This window comes from Megascapheus bottae, chromosome 20, assembly GCF_031878675.1.
Source record: "Megascapheus bottae isolate mThoBot1 chromosome 20, mThoBot2.hap1, whole genome shotgun sequence".
Lineage (NCBI taxonomy): Eukaryota > Metazoa > Chordata > Mammalia > Rodentia > Geomyidae > Megascapheus > Megascapheus bottae.
The window spans coordinates 36056265-36063124 of NC_143528.1; the positions used below are offsets into that span (position 1 = coordinate 36056265).

At 51.6% G+C, this 6860-nt stretch overlaps 1 pseudogene; it reads left to right on the top strand.

Annotated features, from left to right (window-relative positions):
* The first annotated feature begins 597 nt into the window (after positions 1 to 597).
* On the top strand, positions 598 to 1268 carry LOC150049416 (uncharacterized; annotated as a pseudogene).
* The last annotated feature ends 5592 nt before the right edge of the window (positions 1269 to 6860 follow it).

Genomic DNA, 6860 nt, shown 5'->3' on the forward strand with positions numbered 1-6860 from the left:
CTGGCCACAGGATGGCAGGAGGGCCCAGCGGGCCCGGGCTCAGCCGCTGTCTACTAGAGCTGCCTGCTAAGGGCCCGCTGAGCTACAGCAGCAGGACGCCGAACCCACGGTCTTTAAGCTACCGCGGCGGCCTCCCCGAGGCTCCATCCACCCCCTCGCCGCCGCAGGGCCGTCCTCAGTGCTGCCCGCCGGCGCCCGGCAGTCAAGAGCGGCCTGAGTGCGGAGCTGGAGCGCTGTCACTGCTCCGAGCCGCAGCGGATCCCGGGGACGGCCGCTGTGTTCCCCGAGGCCTGCTAGGGAGGCGCGCGCGGCCCGGCCGCGGGCGAGGGGGAGGAGAGGCAGGGGGCGCAGAGGCGCGACCCCGAGTCACACTGGTTGGGCGGGGGAGGATTCCTCCTCAGTGGCCGTGTGGGCGCGGTGAATCCCGCATCCCCCGCTGGAACTTCGGGGTTGGAGAGAAATGTGCATCTTGGGGGGGGGGTGTTGACTAGGAGGAGGAGAGGATCCCCCGATCCCCCGGCCCCGCGCCGTAGGAGGTCCGCGCAGGCCGGGAACGCGTGGGAGGAACTCCGGAGCTGCGCGTCGGGGTGGGGGTGGATGACAGCCTCGCTCCTGCGGCGGGGAGCGGAGGATGGGAGGCCCCGGCCCCCGGATCCTCTCTAGGTCTTATGAAAAGAGGGATTCCCGCTGCCCGTGAGCCCCCTTTCTGCCACGCCCGCCTCCTCTCCAGCCAGGATCCCCGGTCCTGTGCCGGGGAGGCCCGGCGCCCCCGGGCTCTCCTCCGCCCGCGCAGCGCGCTGCAGCGGTCCCGGTCTCCGGCCGGAATAGGGGCGTGCAGAACCTCCCGCCCCCGGGTCCCTCCCCGCAGGAGGGGGGGCCGGCCGGTCGGGGGGCGTGGGCGGCGGTGTGAGCCGGGCCTGGTGCGGGAGGGGCCTCGCGGCTGCAGGGAGGGTCTCGGGGCGGCAAGCCAAGCCGGGAAGAGCCATACAAGGAGCGGATCCGGTGACGCGCCGGCCGCGCCCCTTCGCTTTCTCTATTTGGCTGCAGATTCCGGTCCCTGGATTTGCATATTTTGGCAACCAGTGGAAAAGGAAAGGAGAACGGAACCCGCAGCCTTTAAAGGCACCGCAGAGGCTGTAGCGTCACCCAGGGAGGGGGGGCGGGGGGCGTGAAAAATTAGCCAGCGGCTCGGGCCTCTGGCCAGAGAGCCTGACAGTTGGGGCGGGCAGGAGAAGGAGAGCGGCCAGTCCTGCACTCGCCGGTCCTAGCCCTTGCGCCTCGGGGGCGCGTCCTGCTGCGCGTGCACCGGAGGGCTGCGTGTGTTTGTAGGGGATGGGGTTTAGTGGTCTTGGCGGGTTCCTGCCCCGGGCTGGGGCAGACGCCAGGTCCCGAAGTCCTGGACAGGCGGCAGGTTCAAGACTGAGCTCAGTGCCCATGTTTCCCCGGCGCGAGGCAGAGCTCAGTTTACCAGGGTGATGGGGAGGAAGTGACCGGCCTCCGGCCGCCCGGCTTAACTCGCAAAGACTCCAAAGTACACCCACTTTCCACCTGTCGAATCTCTTTCCCAGGGTGGGGACGCAGAGGGAAGAGCTGGAAGCCTATTTCCTGGGGGCCTGGGATGCGAAGGGCAGAGGCAGTGAGAGCAATCTAGGATCCTTGAAAGCTTTTGGGGTCCCAGTGCTTGCCCACCTCAGAGCTGGTCTGCGGAGACCCTGTGAGGCTAGCTGGACTTGTAGCTCATAAGGAGCCCGCTGATTTGCGCTAGGGTCTTCTTACCTGCTGGGCAGGATTGTATAGAAGGTTTCAGAGTAAGGTTCCTTCCCCCTTGCTACTAACTAATCAAATAGAATGGGAGTTTGCCATTTCATTAATTAAAAAAGTATTCGTTGGACACTGATGGCCCACTCAGTATTCCTAGCTACGCAGGAGGGCGGAGTCTAAACATGGTTAAAAACCAGACAGGCAGAAAAATCCGTGAGACTGTTATGTCCAATTAACCAAGGAAAAGCCAGAAGTGAAGGTGTGTCTCAAGAGGCAGAGTACCAATAGTGAGAGAAAAAGCTAAGGGACAGTGTGCAGGACCTGAGTTCAAGTCCCAGTATTGGCGCAAAATACACACATCTATATATTTGAGCAGAGTTCTGAATCTCTTTGGTTTATTAATTAACAGTACCTACCCATAAGAAAACTTAAATAAGAGAATCTTCATAGAGCACTCACATTTGACTGCTAACAAAAAATCAACAAGTGGCAGCTGTTATGAAGCTATGTGACAGAAATAATATTTCCCCTTGTGTGTCTCAGGAGTGAATTGAGACTATACAGTAAAACAGGCCTAGTATGGTTCTACATGCCATTCTGGCATGATTCTATACATAAGCAAGAATAGTAATGTTTATTATTTACAGAGACTAGGAAGTCTTTATTTGGGTACCTGGCAGGGGCCAGGCACTGTGACAATTTGGAGACATTAAGGAATGATATCTATTCTGTAGGAACCCAGACACTGTTTGAATTAGGGCCTGGTGGTAATACACATCGAAGTACAAAGGAGTCACTTGATTGTTTTAAAACATACTGGAATATTTTTTTTAGACTTTTAGAGGTGATTGTGTCTCCCCTAGTGTGTGTGTGGGGTTCTGGGGGCCTTTGCCTTTCCTCTCTGCCAGGAAATAGATTATGCTTGGGAAAGATATAAGTGTGGGCCACTTCCTGCCTGATTCCTGTTCACAGGGTTCCCCTGTCACCTTGCATTCTGGTGGCAGGTGGACATCAGAGTTCTGTGGTAACAAGGACAACCATGGATGTAGATGGAGTAGTATGTGGTGTTTAGAGTGGCTAGTTTGCAGACACCTAGCATTCTCCCTTCTGATTGTCAAGACTGGAATTCAGCATTTTGAAAAGCTTTTCTAACCAGGTACTGTGGTGCATGCCTGTAATCCTCACGACTTGGGAAGCTGAGATCTGAAGATCCCCAACAGGGAGGTCTGTGAGAGTATTATCTCCAACTAACCACCAAAAGCTAGAGATAGAGCCCTGGCTCAAAGTGGTAGAGTTCAAGCCCCAGGACTGGCATGTGTGCGCATACACACACATACACACACACACACACACACACTTTCCTCCCCCGTGTATTCTCTCTCCCTCATGAAGGGTGGCTAAGAGTATTTTGGTTTTACTGTCTGGCTCAAGTGAGATCGCCAAGGGCCTAATTACCTGAACTCCAAGCCCTGAATTTATTGGGGGAACTAGTAAGCACTAGTTCAGGGCACCTTCCCCTGGAGCTGGTGGAAGGCAGGCCGCCTCTGTACAGAAAGGCTGAGGCTGCCTGGACCCTAGTTTTTCTCCCACAAACCCAGCTAGCTTCAATAGCTGCGCTTACAGGGACTGCTACTCCTGAGGACCCAGGGCATTTGTTTTGGTGGAAGAAAAAGGAGAAAATGTGGTCCTTGAAAGCTACCACAGAAAAAGGCAAAGTCATGGCTTTACTTATTCCTTTGTTCTATAAACCCCTCTGCTCTTTGAACTTGAGTGTTTCTATGTTATTAAACAGACTTTTTCTGTTTTGTCTTCCTCTGCCCTCTAACTCAATCTGGGGTGTTAGTTATTTCGTATATTGCTTTTCTTAGAGACAGTTGGCATTTAATTGACATTTAATTTGTATTTGGCTGTACTAGGGCTTGAACTCAGGGCCTGGGCTCCGTTTCTTAGCTTTATTTTTGGCTGAAGGCTGGTGCTCTACTACTTGAGCCACAGCTCTACTTCTGGCTTTTTTGGTGGTTAATTGGAGATAATAGTCTCATGGAGTTGCCTGCACAGGCTGGCTTGGAACCTCAATCCTCAGATCTCAGCCTTCTGAGTAGCTAGGATTACAGGTGCCTGGTGCTATTGGCATCTTAAATGAAAATACCCCGTGGGAGCATTTAAATGTACAGGAGAGCACTTTACCTAGCATGAACATGGCCTGTGTTCCATCTCCAGCAGTCAATGCCTCCATCAATCATAGGATAAAAATAATCTAAAGTAATTGAGTCTAATAATTGTCCTTTGACCCCGAAAACTATCGGTGCACCTCAGTGCTGCTAGAATGTGAGGGCTTCGTGGTGACTTTGACCCTTGGTGCTTAGCTGATTTGCAGCTGAGTATGTCTTGGGAGCTGTAGGAGGCTCTGGTATACAGAGCTTTTTGGCCAAAGTCCTAGAAGATGGGGGGATTGATAAGTGAGATGCCTACTTTGTTCAGACCCTGTGGATATACTTTGCTTTCTTCACTCTGTGTGTGTGTGTGTGTGTGTGTGTGTGTGTGTGTGTGTGTGTGTGTGTACTAGAGCTTGTGTCAGCACAAGGTTTGGGCACTACCTCTTAGCTTTTTCTTTCAAGGCTGATGCTCTACCAATTAAGCTTCACATTTTTTTTGCAAGTCCTGGGCCTTGAACTCAGGGCCTGAGCACTGTCCTTGGGCTTTTCTCAAGGCTAATACCCTACTACTGGAGCCACAGCACCACTTTCTTCTTTTCTATATGTGGTACCGAGGAATTGAACCCAGGTCTTCGTGCATGCTAGGCAAGCACTCCACCACTAGGTCAAACGCCCAGCCTCTAAGCTTTACGTTTACTTTCAGCTTTTAGGTGGTTAAACCATGATTCTCAGATCTCAGCTTTCTGAGTGGCAAGGATTACAGACGTGAGTCACCAGAGCCTGGCTTTTTTCACTCACAGCAGTCCTGCGAGAAAGATGTTAGGATGCCTTTCTACACTTCTATTATTAAAGTGGAAGATCTGAGTTCTTGGAGGAGTCTCGGTACCTTGTTAGAGATCATCTGATCACAAAGTGGCTGATCTAACATTTGAACTCACCCTATGTGATTCTGAAAAAAATAAGTTTTCAACACCACCCTTTCCCTGCTATGATTATTGTCTGGTAAAAGAAATGAGATGGTAGACACGGGTAAGAAGATGAATGGGCATAAAATCCAAGGAGAAAGCAATGAGGCATAGAAGCTGGAATGTGGCATCCCAGCATGCCTTTAGATCTAGCACTGGGGGGGGGGGCAGGGAAGGGGAAGAGTCTTAGTCTAGAAGACAGCACTCATCTCTCCAGGAAGGTCAGGAAGGATGAGCACTTCTGCCAGGGCCTCTCTATAGGTGTGAGAACAACGATGTCACCCTCTGGACCCCAGGGTTCTCTCCAAGCCAATCCCACATTTTCCTTTGCAACATCTGATAGTGTCTAAATTCAAACAAACTCATATTTCTCTAGAATCAGGATGTTTTTAGTAATAATAGTGTAGGTAATTTCAGGGAGTCTAGTAATGAAAGACAGTTTTGTTTATAAAGTAAGGTCGCTAGGTAAGTGTGGAAGTATCAAGCTTGAAAAGTGGCTTGACCTGGAGACCACTCTAAGATAGGAACCTTTCAATGGGCGGTGAAGGAGATGAGAGTTCAGGGTCTAGCTTAAACTAGGGAGAGGAGAGAAAGAAAGGCATAGCAGGTTAGGCTTGAGAAACATGCCCTGTGGGTCAGTGTCAAGTGCTGGCCCAGCCTGGGAGGCAAGGAGCTCTGAATTCTGCCAGAGATGAGTGATGACTTGAGCTATCATATCCATAGCCTTTGGGTAGGAGTTGGGCTGGTCAGTCTTCCTCTCAGTTCCTCCAGCTCCATTAATTCCTAGATGTCTGACTCTATTACAGGAGAAATGAGTTAGAGTTCTGGGCCAGGGGGTGAGGGCTTGTAATGGAACTTTGATGTCTTAGTTCAGAGAGTCATGGAGGGTGAGTAGGGTCATGTGCTCTGAGGGCCTGTCCTTCCCTTGGGGCCCCCTGTGGCCCCTGTGGGACAGCCCCATCTCAGCTGAGAGTGATGGTGTCTCTGCAGCAAGAGCCCTCAGGGGGATGGGGCTTTTTGGAAAGAGGAACCTTATGATTCAAAATGAGCCAGAAAAGGTTTGTAGGATATAGTGGGAGAGGCAGTCAAGGGAAGCAAATAGAGGGTGATGAAGAGAAATGAAGGGAGAAGAGACAGTGTGGATATAGTTTAGTGGTAGTGTTTGTTTGAGGCTCTGAGTTCCTTCTCCAGCATTGGGGGAAGAAAGGAGCCAAGAGCAAGTTTATCACCTCTGTGTCTTCCATATAGTCACCTCTTGCTACTTACCCAGTAGATACAGAATCTGCTGGTTCTCTCTGTCTTTGGAAAACAAACAACCCCCCCCTCCAAAAAAAACCCCCTAATAACAAAAAACAAGCTTTGGGTTTTCAGGGAGGGTTGTCATTCTTGAGTCCTTGATTTTCATTTAGTCCTAGCCTTAGCATCTTTCTTTGCCCAAACCAGTGCTTCATCCAACCAGGTGAGGAGATGGTGGCACACATTTGGTTTCTTTGCTGTTCTGTGCAGTCAGTAATCTAGGCTCCAGGAGGGGAAGGGCCCAGAGCTGGATGGAGCTCCTGGCTATATAACATTCTCTTTCTTTCACCAGCTGGCCTACATAGGATTTCCTGCCAGGCTGGAGATCTAGGAAATGAAACTTTTTTGGGGGTGGGGGTCATGGGGCTTGAACTTGGCCTGGGCACTGTCCCTGAGCTCTTCAGCTCAAGGCTACTACCTTACCCTTGGGCCAAGCCCCACTACCTGTTTTCTAGAGGTTAATTGGAGCTAAGAGTCCCAGGTCCTTTTGTGCCTGGGCTGGCTTTGAACCTTGATCCTCAGATTTCAGCCTCCTGAGAAGCTAAGATTACAGGTGTGAGCCACTGTACCCAGCGAAATGAAACTTGTTTTGTAGCCACTTGGGTAAAGGCCTGAGGGTGCCCTGGCCTGGTCCTTTCACTCTGGGGGGAACTATTAGTCCAGCTGGTGTTCCTAAAGGCAT